The sequence below is a fragment of the Ochotona curzoniae genome, unplaced genomic scaffold (assembly GCF_017591425.1).
Source record: "Ochotona curzoniae isolate NIBS_2020 unplaced genomic scaffold, NIBS_Ocur_1.0 contig_1302, whole genome shotgun sequence".
NCBI lineage: Eukaryota > Metazoa > Chordata > Mammalia > Lagomorpha > Ochotonidae > Ochotona > Ochotona curzoniae.
The window spans coordinates 2,934,292-2,952,500 of NW_024465035.1; positions in this window are offsets into that span (position 1 = coordinate 2,934,292).

Here is an 18,209-nt window from a genome sequence, read left to right on the forward strand (position 1 = left end):
CCTCGCTCCTATCCTTTCATTTCTTCCCTTCCTGGGTGCCCCAAGATCTTCTCTAACTTGTCAATCAACATGTTTATTTAATCAGAAAAATTTCCAATGAATATTTAGTGGGGACGAGCTGGAATTCAGGCTATATAGAGATGATCCTTCAAAGATTTTTTTTTTTAAATGAAGCATTTATTAAGTGCTTACACCTGCCAAATGTGGAGTCAGGTACTAGAGGTACAGTGAAAAGAGAGACATAGCCACCATCAGGAGCTCACACCTGAGACACGCCAGCCCAGCGCACAGTGAGCATGGGCACCACGGAAGGACTGCAGTGGCCCAGAGAAGCTCTGGATTCAGCCTGCAGCTCCCACAGGGAAAAGGGGAGTGAATGAATGCTGCCTGTGGCTCCAGCTGGGAAACAACAAAAACACAACTCATGTGACCTCAAAGCATCAACTCTGACATAGCTAGAGCAGGAAAGCGCTCAACAGGAACACGGAAAGGGCATCCCAGACTGTCCAAGGAGCAGCACCTTCTCTCTGCTGGACAGGTCACAGAGGGAGAGCACAGAAAGGGCATCCCAGACTGTCCAAGGAGCAGCGCCTCCTCTCTGCTGGACAGGTCACAGAGGGAGAGCACAGCTCGCAGTGATGCAACAGGACTATGTGAAGGAGAGAGGGCTGGAAGCACCAGACATAAACTGCAAATCCTAACACAAGTTGACAAGATTAGGATTACAGATGTTAAAAAAGCGACAGAATATGAGAAAGTTGCGAGACCATTAAAAAGATAGATAGAATCGAAAGACAGAACTAAATTACTTTCTAGAAATGGTGTTACAATTATTGGAATTAAAAGCTTAATGGATGGGTTAAACAGCAAATTAGGCAGAATGGAAAAGAAAATACATGAATTGAATTGCAGCACAGAGAATTTAAAGCAAATAAAACATGAAAGAGAACCAAATACATGCATATAAATCCAGAGATAGAAGAAATTGCAGCAGAGATAAGATAACGCTATCTTCAGGTTAAAATGAAAAGAACTGTAGATGAATAATATTTGACAAAGTAACAACTGAGTATTTTCTAGTGTTGAGGAAACACAGGAGACATGATTGGGGGAGCAAGAATCTTGAGCAGGATTAGCAAAATGTAAAATCCACACCTAGACACATCAAAACCAGAAAGGAGGAAGTTTAAATAGACATATTTGCAATTGACATGATGTTGACACTCCACCAAAAAGTTATTAGAACTGATAAACCAATTCAGTAAGATCTCAGGATAAAACGATCAACGTATAAAAGACAGTAGTAGTATTTTAACATACCAATAATGGTCTTGCTGAAAGCAAAATCAAGAAAGAAAGAACTACAAAAAATTAAATATTTGGGAATAAATTTTAGCAAAGAAGTGAAAGATGTTTTACAATGAAAATTATAAGATATGGAAGAAAAAAAATTCTGGTTCAGGGATTGGAAAAATTAATATTGTTAAAATGTCTGTACTAGCTAAAACAACCCATACATTCAATGTAATTCTCATCAAAATAACAATGGAATTTTTTTTTTACAGATTTAGAAGAAACAGTCCTCATAGTCACATTGGAACCAGAAAAGGCCCAGAACAGCCAAAGCAATGATAAATGACAATAAAAATCCAGAGGTGCCACCCCAGCTTACTTTAAGGCATACTGCAGGGTGCAGCACTCTAGTGCCAAAGAACTAAGCTGCCACCTGCAATGCCAGCATTCTATCTTGCAGCATCATTTCCAGTCCTGGCTGCCCTGCTTGTGAGCAAGCTCCCTGTCAACGTGCCTGCCTGGAAAGGCAACACAGGATGGACCTTAGGCGTATTTATGGTTATTTTTAATAAAAGCTTTTTTTTTTTTGAATGCTGGAAAGTATCAGAAGAGGCCCCAGCATGATGGCTCAATTGGCTAATCCTCCCCTTTAAGTGCCAGCATTTTATGTGGACACTGGTTCATGTCCTGGATCTTCCACTTCCCATCCAGCTCCCTCCTATGGCCAAGGAAGGCAACGGAGGATGGACCCTGTACCCATGCGGGTGACCTGGAAGAAGCTCCTGGCTTCGGATCAGCTCAGTTCTTGTGGCCATTGGGGAGTGAATCAGTGGATGGAAGATCTTTCTGTCTCTTCTTCTCTCTGTAAATCTGCCTTTTCAATAAAAGTAAACAGAAAGTGTCATAAGAGAAACCATAGAGAATACACTTTCCTATCGGAGGCAATGAGATTGTGACAGAATACTTTTCAATCATTATCATGAAAACGCAGTAGTAGTGATGTAAAGGAGAAGACCTTAAAAATGCTGAGGACCAACTCACGCGTCCATTCACAGATGAGAGAGAGATGAAAATGCAGCTTCTATCAGTGACGCTCTGTCGCTGAGTGCAACAGGAACAAGCCTTGGACATATCATGCTAGATGAAATAAACCTGAAACTCAAGAGCAACTATTGTTTGATTTCACCTACGTGATATTCAGAAGAGGCAAATTTATGGAGACAGACAGTAGGGTAGAGGTTGGCAGCCGTCAGGGTAGATGAAGAGCAGTTACAGGGACAGTTTCAACTTGTGAAAATGGAAATTCCTGGAAATAGATTGGTGACAGTAATACTACTGCAGATGTCATTAACGCACTGAATTGCGTACTTAACGAAGGTCATACTGGTAAATTACATATGTATTTTACATTAGTAAAAGTACTGAAAGACACTGAATGTTAACTTAAGAATTTTTTTTTCCAGATAAACTATAAATGTAGAAATGAGGGCGAAGTAAAAATACTTCCAGGAAAAAACACTCAAAGAAGTTATCATTAGTAGATTTTTGATGAATGAAACAAAGATAAAAGAGTTTCTATAATAAAAAAAGAACGTATTAAAAATAATGAATGGTAGACAAAATATTGGTAAACATGTGGCTAATACTATTACACAAGTTGCATTGAACATTATTGATAAATTTGAGGATAAAACAAAGAAGCATTTAAAATATTTGTCAAATTTAACTTGTGAAGGAATAGAGTGGTCAGAATTAAAAAATTTTCGTATTTTTGTGTTTTTCTTGATAAGACTGCAGATGTTGATTAATTTTTTCTTTATTATTTAAAATGGAAACAAAAAATAGAGATTATAAATAATGAAAGTAGATTTGAGGATATACGAAAACCAATTGAATCAAAGTCAGAAGAGGAGATAATTTTATATAGAAAATGTAGGCTAAGTAGAAATACATTTAAATAGCAGAATAATGGACTGTTTTTGAAGGACGATATTATTGTAATCATATAGGGGAAATCAGTGGGAGGGAGAGGAGAAATCCCAGAGCCTGTTGAACTGTATCATAAAATAAGTAAACAAACAAACAAACAAACAAACAATTCTATCGGACAAAGGCTGGGCTATCTATGAGAGCTTTAAGAGTGTGTGTAGAATGTGTCTTATGAAAAACTGCATGCATTTAAACATTTTAACATCAAAATCTGTTTTAAAAAATATTTACTGTCTATTTGATCTATTGCTTTGCTCCCTGAAGGTCCAAAGTCACCGGGCCAGCGCTGAAGCCAGAAGCCAAGCACGCAATGCAGTCGCTCGTGCGGGTGACAGCGGCCAACTACGTGAGCTGTCACCTGTGCCTCCCAGGGTGTGTGTTAGCAGGAACTGGAGCCAGGTATGGACCCAGGTTCTCCAGTATGGGAAACAGGAATTGTAACAGATAAGCTAAACACTCCCTAAAATAAACTTTGAATTAAATTTCCCCTAAACATTTCGAAGTATACTTGTATTATTCTCCTCCCTTTAGATCTATTAAATAAAACTCAGTAATATTTAATGATATAGAATTGATTTCTGATTTGGTGTCGGATTTAAGTTTTTAAAAAATTTTTAATTGAAAAGTCAGATATACAGAGAAGAGGAGAGACAGAGAGGAAGATCCGTTGATTCATTTCCCAAGGGGCCACAACGGCCAGGAGCCAGGAGCCTCTTCCGGATCTCCCACGCAGGGGCAGGGTCCCAAGGCTTTTGGCCGTCCTCAACTGCTTTCCCAGGCCACAAGCAGGGAGCTTGGAGTGGAAGCAGAGCCGCCTGGATGAGAACCGGTGCCCATATGGGATCCTGGCGTGTGCAAGGTGAGGACCAAAAGTACTGGGCTACCGTGCCGGGCCTGGTATTGGGGTTTTATTTTCTGCTTTAAAAGACAAAATCTTGGGGCCATCGTGGTGTCATAGTAGGCTAATGCTCTACCTGCAGTGCTGGTATCTCATGTGGGCGAGAGTGTGAGTCCTAGTGGCTCCACTTCCCCTCCATATGATCCTGCTTATGACCTGGGAAGATTGTGGGAAATGACTCCAGTCCTCGGGCTCCTGCCGCACATGGAAGACCCTGAATGAAGCTCCTGTCTCCTGGCTTGCGATCGGCTGAGCTCCGGCTGTTGCGGCCATTTGGAGAGCGAACCAGTGGATAAAAGACTGCTGTCTCTCTCCCTGTGAAAAGCCGCCTTTCAAATAAAAATAAGTAAATCTTGGGGAAAAAAAGCGCTACCCTCTCTTTCTTGATTGGGGATGCTTGCTGTGAAATCCTGTCCCCTGTTCCCGTGGACATGCTTCATGTCAGGGCGTCTCTGAGAGCTGCTGTGTCCACCGCCGTCCTCCGGAGCTGTGTCCAGATCCCGGCGGTCAGGCCTGGACATCATTGCTTGTCGGCAAACCTACCTTGGAGGAAAAAAGCAGCGGTCTGTAACCCCCGGGGTTGCACTGCCCCTCAGGAGAGGACTCCAGTCCTCCTGGACAGACCCTCGTGGCTGCAGCGGGCAAGTGACACAGACACAAGGGTGCCCATGACAATTAGCAAAGGCATTTTGAGGTGTCCCTTGTTGTTAACCTCTCCCCAAATCAATAGTTTGAGACTGGTTTCCGAGAAGGAAACCACCGAGCTCAAACGAACACTAGAGGGCACCCGTGCACCTTGAACAGCCTTGGCCTCGGGAAACCTTGGGAAGATTTCGAAGCTTTGTTGCAGGGGAAGGACAGAATGAATACAGTCAGAAAGGAATGGAAATAAAAGGGGAGTGGAGATGACAGCATTGTTACATGTCGTGGAAGCTCTGCTTAGCATATGCGTTTACATCCAGGGCCTCCTTAAATGCAGGAATCACGAGAACGTTGGGCAATAATAAGTAGGCAAGGGATTGTGCCTACTTCACCCAAGGATGTGACTAGGTCAGCCGACTTTAAAACAGAGTAAACCTCACTTGGAAGCAAGGTAGCTATGGAAACATTTCCGAAATTATTCAGTTCCTTCATGGCTGCAGTGGTTTCTGCAGCCCGGAAATGCTGCCAAGGGAGAAAGGAATATTATTTTCTTATAAATAATACAACACAGGCTCCTATATGGAAAGTTGCAAGAAATTAGATTTCAGAGTTAGAGATGTTTCAACAAAAATACCCAACAGCTTTAATTTGGTTTCTGATAGCTTGGCTCTGGGTTTTTAGTTTTTAGACTTTTCCCTCTATTTCTGTTTTCTGTTGCAGAGAGCGAGCCAGAGAGAGATGTGGTTCTGTGTCTTTGGATATATTGCACACACTCGCATGCATGCACAGTGGGTAGCTGACGCATGCCACACAGGGACAGGTGACCTACAATTAGCACTGGGATCAGGGAGATGTCCTCAATGCCTTGTGGAAGACAGGCTAGGCGCTTTTTGCCCTAAAGCCACAAGGTTCAGCTGCTGACCCACAGGGACCCTGCGTGTGCCCTCAAGCTTCCCAGCAGGTCCCAGAGAGCCAGGAGACCACGCACAGGACTGTGCTCTGACCTGGCTGATTGTGTTGGTGGAGGTGTGGATGAGAGAAGTGGACTGAAGTAAACAAGGCTTATGTGACATAAGCCGTGGGAGATACGACGGTAAGAGTTGTGTGGGTGGGTACTAGGGTGAAGGGTGAAATTCTGATGCCTTACTAAGTCATTCACGCAGTGGTTCTAAGTGGTACCCAAGGGCTGACACGCATCCTTGTCTCTCTCAGAGTTCCAGGGACCCTCAGACTCAAGGAATAATGACAGCTCAGGAATCAAAGCACCCAGGAGACTAATGCAGTGCGCTCCAAGTTGTCCATGGGTGTGAGGGCTCAAGACTGAGAACGTGGATCTCGGTGGAGCGTCCCACCCCCACCCTGCTGGCACCCGGGACCTCGCTGGTGTGGAGGGTGAGCACCTGCAGCGAGACACAGAGACGGTTTGAGTGGCGACACACAGAACAGGTCATGGCGTGGTGGCAGGTGCGGAGGAGGGAGCCTGCAAGGAGGAGGGCAGCCCTGCCTTCTGGCGAAGGGGAAGAAGAGGTCCACCACGGAGTGTGGGAGCGCCCTCGTTTCCGGGGCTGTGAGACGCTGTGGAGCTTCACCCTTTGTCTAGGTAAAGGAGCAGCAGTGTCGGCGCCAGAGGAACTTAAATTCCTTTCCTAAAACAGAAACCCAATCAGGCATCTGTTTTTCTTTTTTGAACATTGAGATGCAAGTCAAGCACCATTTGTCTACCTTCTCTGGAGAAATGTCTACTCAAATCCTCAGGCCAGTTGGAAGCCGAGTTAGTAGGCCTTTTACTGTTGAGTTGAAGGAGGTCTTCGTGTTTTTAAGTCTCTTAGCTGAGATCAGTGTGGGTTGACTTGTCACTTATTAAAATTCATTTATGAGGCAGAAAGACAGCGAGACACAGAGAGCGCCCATCTGTGGATTTACTTCCCAATGGTGGCTCACACCCCAAAAACCTGCGGCCCCATGCTGTCTGGATGGCCCATGTGGGTGGCAGGAACCCATTCGCTTGAGTGTGCACTTTGTGTTACATTTAAGTTACTGGTGATGCAGAAATACAAGAAAGTGAAACGCTTGCTTAAATGTAGTTTCCATGTTAGTGACAAAGGCAAGTATGTGGGACTGATACAGTGGCTCAAAAAGCGAATCCTTTGAGCTGTGGCTCCAGCATCCTATATGGGTAGTAGTTTATGTGCCAGCTGCTCTACTTCCTATCCAACTATTTGCTTACAGCCTGGGAAAGCAACAGAAGATGACCCTACTACTTGGCCCTGCATACATGTGAAAGACATGGAGGAAGCTCCTGGCTCCCAGCTTTGGATCAGCTCAGATCTGGCCATTGCAGTAATATGGAGAGTGAATCAGTAGATGGAAAACTTTTTCTCTATCACTCCTTCTCTTTCTGTAACATTTGCCTTTCAAATAAAAATAAATAAGTCCTTTAAAAAAAGCAAGCAGGTGAATATTTAAGTATAAAATACACTGGAGCAATGATGACTACTTTGAAGGAGGAGCTTGTTGGAGGGTAGCAACGGTGTGTGTCAAGGAAGATGTTGCTATTTAATCTTGGATGGAAAAGTCCTGGAGTGCCTTCCTCCACAGCTGCAACTGCTTGGTGAGTAAATGCACTGATGGGTGAACCACAGGAATTTCCAGTGGGTAGAAATAATGTTGAAGATAGCGACAGAGACAGGATCCACAGGAAATCAAACTTCCTAAAAAGTTTCTGATTAGTTTTTTTTTCCCAATAAAACATTTTGGCTAACAATATGTGCTTCACCTTTGAACAAAGTCAATTCTTTCTCCTTTCTCGAATCTAGTACCTGCTTCAAAAGTTTAAGTAATCAGAGTAGAAGAAAAAAACTACAAATAAACGTATGAATATAATTGCAAGACACAGATTTCCTTGAATAACAATCACAAGAAAATAGTTCAGCAGAAAATGGTAATTCAGAAGAAGGACTTTTTAGAGTTCTTCTTTTATTCTCTTGTGTAATTTCCATTCATCAAACCTTCCATTTTTTTTCATTGCTTAATGTCCATAGCCAGATCTGCTGCTTTATTCTTTTTTTTTTTTATAAGATTTATTTTTATTATTTTTTCATTGGAAAGGCGGATATACAGAGAGGAGAGACAGAGAGGAAGATCTTCCGTCCGATGATTCACTCCCCAAGTGAGCGCAACGGGCTGATACTATGCCGATCCGAAGCCAGGAGCCTCTTCCGGGTCTCCCACGCGGGTGCAGGTTCCCAAAGCGTTGGGCCGTCCTCCACTGCTTTCCCAGGTCACAGGCAGGGAGCTGGAAGGGAAGCGGGGCTGCCGGGATTAGAACCGGCGCCCATATGGGATCCCGGGCGTGCAAGGCGAGGACCTTTAACCACTTGCGCCACCGCGCCGGGCCCTGCTTTATTCTTAAAATCTGATCTGCCCTTCAACTTGATAAGAGGGAATGGCCGTCTAGCTAGAGGCTACGCTTCCCATACTCTTGGACAGTGCTGGGTGCCTTGTGGCCAGTGCTTACTCACAGAGGTGAGTTGAAATGATGGTACCACTTTGGAGCTATGGCCTTGAAGAGCCAGGTGGCCCTTCTGTGTGATGTTTTCCCTTCTGCCGAGATGCTGAGGCCGATGGTGTTTTAGGGAGTGGTGCAGCCATAAACTGGAAGGAGCCTGTATATTTGGGTTGATATGTGAAGAAGAGCTTCTGGTTGATTCAGAAACACTCTGGATTAGTAAGTGATGAAGTTTGTGCTTCTTTTGCATTTAAATTATTACATGCATTAAATTATATCGAACCAATATACATTGAACCTACACCGAAAGGGAAAAAATAAATTCCTGGGAAGTAGACTGGTAGGAAGTAGGACGCGGGCGCTGGGACTGCAGGTGTGTGGGACCGAGCGGCTCTCCTGTCCGGCTGTGGGTGTTGTTATAGGAGTTCCGTGTTTCTGTTGTGCTCCTGGAAATAGACGTGACGGGACGGGTACAAGTGGGAATATGGCAGTGGAAACAGGACAGATGTTTGCTTTTTAAAAAAAAGTTTTATTAATTTATTTGAAAGGCAGAGTTACAGAGAAAGAGGGGTGAAAGGAGAGACCTTCCATCCACTGCTTTATTCCCCCAAATGGCTGCAATGACTAGAGCTGGGTCAAAGTCAGGAGCCTGAAACTCCATCTGGGTCTTTCAGGTGGGTGGAAGGGCGCAAGTTCTTGGACCATCTTTGCTACTTTCCCAGGTGCATGTGCCGGGAGCTAGATCGGAAGTGGAGCCACCAGGACTGCTCATGTGAGATGTTGATATTGCAGCTCAAGGTTTATCTGCTGTGCCGTGATGTCATTCCTTAAATTCTTGGCTATGGATTTGGGAGTCCTTTCACAAGGAGGAAAAGATGGCACCTAACTTATGAGGATCTGAAGTTACCTGGGTGTGCCTGTCATTGACCAATGAGCTGAGTTCTGAATGCTTTTGCTCTGAACATACATGAGAATTTATTGGTTCAGTAGTACATTGCTTTTTTTTTTTAAAGATGAAAAGAATAAAGATTTTTGTTAAGCACTGGATGTAGCTTTCAATAATCTTTGAGTTCCATTTTTAATCGGGGTACCATTTGGGATTGGAGTGGCTGGGTTTGAGTCCTAGCTGCACTCCTGATCCGGATTCTTAGTGTTGTGTATCCTGGGGGACAACCCCTAATGATTCAAAAATTTTGATCATGGCAGTCAGATGGGACACCCAAACCGAGTTCCTGGCTCTAAGAATTGGCTTAGCTCAGCTGTGGCTTTTGTGGGTATTTGGGAGTGAACCAGTACATGGAAGATACCTATTTTTCTGCTTTTAAAAAGAAAAAGATTCTATCTGTGATGCTTAACATTGATAGCAGTTCATTCTCACACAAACTTTGAATTAAGGTAGGACTGTCACCTTTTAGGTATTGAGACACCTAGTTAGCTCTGTGTTGCCGTATCTCATATATGGTCACCTGTGAGCACATTAACTCCGATGAGGCACAAAGGGGTCAGGGCTGACAGCACTGATCAGAGAGCTCACGTGGTTACTAGAGAGTCTGACTCCAGCTCTGCCGGGAAAAACAGGTGAAAACATATTAACTGGGAACAAGTCAAATAAACCAAAGGCAAGATGGATTTTAAGCTGGATTTAGATGAGAGCTGGTCAAATAATTGTGTTAATGCTTTGGTAATTTAAAGATGAGGGCTCTGCCTGTCACCACATTTGCGTGTTTAACTTGTTTCTTTTCCCTCTGTAGTTTATTTATTTACTTATTTGAGGTTTTAAGGGTCTGGTGTTTGTGTGTGGGGGTGGGGGAGAGAGTGTTCTATAGTTGTTTATTTATTTATTTGAGTTATTAAGGGTCCAGGGGAGAGAGAGCCAGGGCTCTCATTTGCTGGGTTACTCTAAATCTTAGCACTAGTGCCCCCAGCTGGGGCTGAAGTCGGGGACTGCTAACTCACAGTTCTTCTATGTGAGTTAGCAGAACACAGCTACTTGAGCCATCACCACTGCTCACCAGGGTCTGTGTCAGCAGCAGGCAGAGCCAAACAGTGAATCCAAGTGCTCAAACACGGGCCATGGCTGCTTAAGACACCTTCTTGATCTCTTCGTTTAAATAACCACCCCTCTGTAGTTTTTTTTTTTTAAGAGGCAAACATTTAAAAAGGTATTTTACTTTATCTCACATACTTATTACATATACTCATAAAAAGATCCTTTTTAAATCTAAGCTAACATATGAAAAGCAAGCTCCCACTAGAAGCCATTAGAATGGTGTTATATTTAGTTGCTGTGTCTTTCTGTTCTACTATAATCTGGAACATTTCTGCAGCCTCTCTTTGTTTTTGAAGACATTGGCATTTTTGAAGAATCCAGTCTTTTTTTTCTTAAGTAGAGTGTTCATTACAGGGTCATCTTTTTCTCCTTGTCAGATTCAGGTTATGGATTCCAGGCACAGTGTCGCAGGCAGTGGCGCTGAGGCCAGGGCTGGGTTGGGCCCTTTCTGTCCTTCTCTGACCTCTCTTGGAGTTTTCCTCACGCTGTGGCTCAGTGCCGGATCCCGATTTCAGACCCCTCGGAGCTGCTCTGGACTCCTCCCTCCCCCGAGTTCTTTCATCTGTATTTTCCAGTGGTGCGGGACCCTCTTTTCAGGTCACGTCCTTGTGCAGTTTCCCATGTAAATTCAGCAGGGTCACGGATGTCTTGTCTAGGTTTGAAATCTTTTGTTAAGAACACCTCCTTCGGGTGTGGTGGCACATCCAGGCTAATCTTCTGTTTTGTGGTGCCAGCATCCCATATTGGCACCAATTCGTGGTCTGACTGCTCTGCTTCTGATCCAGCTCCCTGCTTATGGACTGGGAAACCAGCAGGAGGATGACCCAAGACTTGAGGCCCTGCAGCCATGTGGGAGACCTGGAAGGATCTCCTGGTTCCCAGCTTTGGATCAGCTCAGTTCTGGATGTTGCGGCCATTTGGGAGTGAACCAGAGGATGGAAGCATGTATGTGCTCCCTCTCTCCATAAAATCTGCTTTTCAAGCAAAAACAAATACTTAAAAAACCAACCCCTTTAATCTGGCTTTGAAAGCTCCATATGCTGTTCCCTTTTTATCAGCACCAGCAGCTCTGCACTAATTCTGTACTCACTGGGCAACATTTTGATGACTAGTTCAGGGCTCTTGTTTCCTTAATGATAGGAACAGTCACTGTAAATCACTAGGAGGAGTATTTCAGTCACTATAAATAACTATCCCCGTTGGGTGGGTGGAGATTGGCATTCTGGTCTACACATCCTTTTTCCCTTTTGCAAAATAATCTTTAGAGCTGAGTTGTATCTTGGGGAAATGACACAATCTGTAAAGCAGCCATCCCGAGTTGAGTTCAGGCTCTGTATTGGAAGTGCCCACCAAGCCCCAACCTCGTAGTTTCCCATGAATTGAGGTGTCCAACTCTGAATCTGTCACATGGCATCATTTATATCTTCAAATGAACTTGAACTTCATACCTTCTTAACTCAGCTAGATTTTCTTCTGAGCTGACCTAATACTCTTCTTATAGATCAAATTTTAAGATTTGGAAGAGGATCTGGAGTTTGGCCTAGAAGTCAAGAAGATGCTTGGAATATTAGCATCTCTGGTTAGAGCACTTGGATTTAAGGCTTTGTCTTACTTTCTGGCCTAGCTTCCCATTAATGGAAAACCGTGGGAAGCTGCATGTGATGGCTTAGGACTGTGGGTGCTTGACATCCATATGGGAGACCTGGGATTCAGTTCCCAGATCCTGGCCTTGACTTGGCTCAGCCCTGCATGTGGCAGGCATTTTAGGAATAAGTCAGCAGATGGAAGAACTCTCTTTCTGTTTGCCTTTCAGATTAAGAATATAAAATAAATAAATAAAACATTTTAAATCACTTAAAAAAAAAAGAGTTGGAGGAAACTTCGACGTTATTTGTTGCAGAGGCCAGGGAGGGAGGGAGCAAGCTGGTCCAAGGTGTCACAGGAGGTGGAGAACGAGGCCGGGCCAGAACACAGCTGACTTCTATTCCCGTTCAGTCTCTCGGTTTCTCTATGGGGATTTGTCCTTGAATTTTGGATATGATGACTTAGGAAGTCAAGCTTGTATGGTATGTGTGGGGAGACTTTATTTTATGCCTCTGTATATTCTTGCAAATTTGATAATAAAATTATTGCAGTAAATTGTGTATTTTGTGTTGGTTTTCAAAGATTAAAGATAAATTCTGTAAAAGCTTTCAGCCTTTAGTACACACTTGAATGCAACAGCAAAACCATATCCTTTGCTGCAGAAGGATTTTCTATGAAATATTAAAATAATGTTCTGAATAAGCCAACAGATAATAAAGTTGGAGACAAAAATCTTTTTGTTTAGAGGAAGATATAACCCATCTATTTCTTTAAATTTAAAATACACTTTTCTCTAGCTTCAGGTAAATAGTCATTTTGAAAAGCTCAAACTTTAATTTCTTCTTTCCAAAGGGTTTATCTTGTGTGATCAGTATTAATTGTTTATTTAACAACCTGGATTAGCTTGCTGCAATATTTGTTTAGTATCTTGTATAAATTCTTTATCATTAAAAGTCAGCTTTCCTGACAGTGTAATTAAGATTTATTATTTCTGTAAGTATGATTTCTCTCTGTAGTGGGGTTTCTATAAACAGAAAAATAAACAAAGAAGAGCTATTTGGATTTTTTTTTACAAGCCACAGGATGCTCTATTTTATAGTTTCATAGTAAAGCCTAAGTTATGTAGGATAACTGAAGTTTGGAAGTCTAATGGCTGTTCTCTTTCCTCAATTACTGATGGTGACCTGCCAAGTCAGTCACAGCCGCTGCTTTGCCTAGTCGCAAGGCCAGTTGATGTTGTGCTGTGGATAGCTAGGGAGGAAGGAAGGGCTTAAACACATGAGCTGCAAGACAATTCTCAAACTTCACTTTAATTAATCATTTCATTCTGCTCCCTCACTAAACTTTTAACTAGACCAGCTAATAGGGAGCAAACGGATGGGTTTCAATTTCATCTCTTTTTGTTTTCCCTGCTCACTCTCTGGAAAAGGGGCTAATGAGCAGTGAAATGGCCAGGCATGAGACGCCAGGGCAGAGGCAGGACCCGCCTGCGGAGCCTGCTGGCTGTGTAATCGGCTCCTGAATTATCACAAGGCGTCCTCCGGCTTTGCTTTACCACGGTGGCTTGAACTATCAGGGCTCCGACGTCTACGTCGTGGGGCGTAAGAAGAAAAGCTGATGTTCCAGTTGGCACGCAGTCTAGCTTTGTTGGCTTGGAGATGTGCCTCTGAAGAAGGCTCTTTAGAGAGAAAATAATAGAAGACAAATGTTGGTTTGCAAAGAGTAATAAACCTGTTAGTGTTTATAGTGCAGATGCTGACACTGTTTAACCTGATAGCAAGCTGTTGCCTAAGCCTCTTTCCAAGGGTAATTAAAAGGCTCCTGGATGCACAGAAAGCAATTATATTAAAATTTTATTTGTAGGGAGTACTTGGGACTTCAGGTAGAAAACCAGAATTCATGACCCGACCCAAGATGTATTCCCGCCCTTCCAGCAACAGGGAAGCTGCCCAGAGGAGGGCTCAATTAAAGAGCCACGCTCAGCTACAAAGACAGAGACCTTAACTCCACTTTTCTTTGACCCAGCCCAGCACTGCTTTAACAAAAGAGGAAAAGCCCGCAATTGCATCATTATTGAGTAGCGTTTAGAAGGAAGGGTTGGTTACTTCACTAGATAAAGAAAACCAAAGGAATGGGTGGACTTCCAGGAAGAAATTCCACTAATGGCTGGACTGGGGGAAAGAAAGACAGTGCAAGGGGTTGGGCAGGGGATTCTGGGAGACACCTTATTCTTTGGAAAGCAGCATTCTTTAGCCTTAATGAAAGGGTCATATTTGCAGCTTACATATTTCCTGCTGAGTTTTAGGAGGATATCTCAGGAGATCCAGGTGCTCACTCTTTTTAAATAATTATTAATGAGAGCATGCTGGTTTGCTTCTGAAATGCCTGCAACAATCAGGGTTGGGCCAGGACTGAAGCTGGGAGCTGGAAACTCAGTCTGGATTTCCCACATGGGCAGCAGGAATATAACGACCAGAGTCTTCACCACTGCCTGCTAGGGTTGAGCAGCAAGCTGGAGTCAGGAGTCAGAGCTGTGATTCAGACACAGGCATGTAACTGCTGAGCTGGACACCCGGTGGCTCCTTCTGAGACCGTGTGACCTCAGGAATGTCACTGCCCTGCCCTGAGCGTCAGCTTTCTGGGAGCTCCAAGAACACCTCCTGACCCCAAAGAGCCGCTCCTGCTGTGGTGACAGTGTGTGTTGAGAAAATTCTCCTCTTTCTACACTCCCCACCAAGTAATTTAGAAAAAAAAAAAAGTGTCAGTCCTCAAAGCCTACCTGCAAGTTAAAGCTTGGAGTTTGGAGAGTCTGTGATACCAGGTGGCAGCAGCTAGGTGACTTGGGCACTATTCCGAGGAAGATGCACAGCTGTATTTCTGATCCCAGAGCTTATGTCACTCAGCTGCATTGTGGGAAAATACAGCAGAATGGGGGACTCTGCTGTTGGGTATTTTCCTCAGTCCTTTGGAGTGTTTCTGTTTCTTGGTCCCATCTCTGTGAGCTGCCAGAAGTGAATATTCTGTGTTTCTGCTGTCTTTGATCACTGACTCTCCAGACCTTGTAAGAGTTCCTGGGGGCGTTCTCTGGTATACCTGGCACACACACACACACACACACACACACACACACACTCATGTGTTCATTGCCAAAATGCTTGCAATGGCTAGGACTGGGCTGGTCAAAGCCAGGAGCCAGGAACTCAATCTAGTTCTCTCACATGAGTCTTAGTGATATCCATGTGGGTGGCAACGGCCCATGTATTTGGCCATTGTACTTCTTCCTCAGGTGCTTTAGTAGGGAGTAGGACAGGAAGTGGAAGCATCAAGGACTTGAACTAGCAACTTAAATGGGATGCCAGCATTATAGGCAGGAGCTTAACCCTCTGCCACAATACTGGTCCCAGAATATCTTTCCTGGACTCTTGGTTTTCCTTGTCTTTCTGTGCATATGAAATAGGCACCTCCCAGTCTTTTACTGATTTGCCTTATAAAGAAGATCCTTGCCAACTGGCTCTGCTGGAAATTCTTGGAAAGCTTTTGCCAACTCCTTTCCCAGGGACAAGAAAGTAGCTATGACCTACTCATTCAATTTTGAGCCAGGGGATGGCAAGGGAGCCATGGCATCTATCAGTCCAAAATTCTCTCCCACATGAATAAACTGACGCTTGAACTTTAGAGCTTTAAGACTGGCAACTGGAAGGCAGTTCTCTTGGGAGCATCTTTGGAACAGTTGTCTTGCTAGATGTGCAATCCACCCCTTTTCTTCCCTGGAAGAAAATAGGACCTAGGGGGTCTCTTCCAGATCCTATAGCCCTGAGTTGGAGTTGGGAATCTGGCAGGTCAGTGTCCTGAACCTTCCTCTCAGTTTTAGTGAGTCTGTTTTTGTATTCACTGGGGTGTGGAAGCCATTTAATTAGTGCTTAGATTTCTCACAAAGCCATTTTTTTGGATCAGTTGTTATTGAATGAGTGAGTATATGGAAAGAAGAAGGGTCCGGAGTTTCCTACTCTGCTGTCTTGATGGCATCCTGCAACCTACACCTGCTTTCTCTCTTAGAATGGGACTTATTCTGATGGGCTCATGATCTGCATGTGGACAGAACCCTCATGCATGAGTCTTCAGTCTCAAGTGGAAGTTCTTTTTTTCTACCTTGAGGTCAGAGCTGTCCTAGAGGGTCCCGATGCATGGGTCCATGATCCTGAAAAGCAGAAAGGGGGACTGTTAGTTCACTGCTCCCACAAATGTGAGTTCTTCCATGATGGGACATTAGAAAGGAGGGTATTGTGGTCCTAGTGCTGTTTATTCTGTGACATGAAAAAGATCCCCTTTGACCCAAGCAAAACGTGGATAATGCTTCTCTGCTTTTGAAACCTTTCAATGTCTGTTACTGGAGGTGTGATGTGGCTGGTGCAAACTGACCTGGCCATACCACAGGGCTGCTGGACTCTTTCATCAAAGCTTACCTATTCAGGATGCCATTCAACCAAGTACTGATTTGTTCTGGAAAATGATAGAATGCTTGAAGCCAAGGTGCTGGTTGATGACAATGGCCTTGATTTAATGTTCCTGAAATGTAATACCCACCTACTGGGTCCCAAAGTTGAGACTTACAACCTTATCCTGACCATGAAAATGATGGCTCAACTGGTAATAAGTGAATCTCCTGCCTATGGAGATAATCAATACTTTCTTTGCCATTCTTTATAAGCAGTGCTTATAACCAAAAGTTACAGTTGGGTAACTGGTTAGACTCAAGTATGCTGTCTCTTTGAAAAGACACTTTTGGCAGCTTTTATGTGAGGTAATATAGCACTGTCTGCTAGAATAAGGAAGAGTGATGCAATCTGGATGGGCTTCCTTCAATAGGCTACTGGGGAAGTGAAAGTGGTTATAATAGTTAAAATGGTGAGCTATGGAAGAAAGAGCTCTAGGTCAAAGTCTAAACAGACCAAAGAGGGCATGGGGTATAGCTGACTTCTGCTATTTTAGGGAGATCTGGGTGGTGGATATAGAGAAGTTTCAGGAGGAATGAAGTAAGTGCGTGGAAGGAAAGGCATTCTTGGACAAAGTTAAGGTTGTGGCTAGCCATAGGGCAAGTGAGATGGCATTCCTTTGGGAACTCACTCTGACAGCAGTCCTTGTTGAGCAATGGGAATGAATGAATGCTGCCAGTATATCTGTGCGTCTCTGAGCTTATAAGTCAGAGTTATTAGAATAAATAGTTACGGTGACAGCAATATGTCCTAGTGATAGCTCTATTTTAAAAATTATCTCTAAAACTATTTAAATACTATTCTAAATCCTATGTATACTTTCTTTTGCAGTTCTTTGAGGATTTGAATCTGTTATTTATAATGTTTATTACTTTTAAACGTATGGGAGTACAGATGATGGCTGGTAAGCAAACTGGGACAGGACCAATATGATCATATTCCCTCTGCCATCGACCTTGTCCAGACTCTCCAAGGTCAGTTGTGGCGGCTAGGTTTTTGTGAGGATTGACTTGTTTTCAGCAGGAGCTGTCTCCCGCCTACTAACATTTGTAATCTTTCCTTACTATCTAGCCCTCTGTAAAATTACTAGTACAGTTTCCCCAGGCAATGACTTTGTGATTTTCTACTTTTTTATTGATCAATAAACAGTTTTAAACCAAAAAACCCCACAGTGAGAATAGAAACTTATTTGGTACTTGTAACTACCTGCCTTGGAGAAGAAAGAGGGGCTGGAAAGATAAGTGCCTCCGGCACCTGCTGCCTTCTTGAAGCCAAGACCACTAGCTGAAAATAGAAAAATGTAGCCACAGGTTAGCACAAACAATGCCTGTCTACACTATGCTAAATAATTGACTTTTTCCATTGGAATTAACTCATTGTTCCCATGACCCCTTGCAAATACACATCATCTGTTTAAACTTGAAGAGGGCAGGCTTTGGCTATTGGCTTCACAGCTGTTTTCTTAGTACCATAAACAACGTCTGGCTTAGACTTTATTATCTGCGAAATATCTTTAGAATAGATCATGGCATAAGTAATATAGCTACCAGGCTTGAGACTAAGAGGGTGAATTTATTTGTGTGCTATAGAGACTGTTTTTCAGCAATTCTTTGTGTAAGTCTGATTTTCCCAGCTAGATTTAAGGAGTTCTCTGTGTTTTTCTGTCTCCTGTAGCAACCTTGGGTTAGTAATGACCACGTTACCCATGGTTGTAGCTTCCCATCATCCTATTTGTTTTCTTCTGGCTTTGGT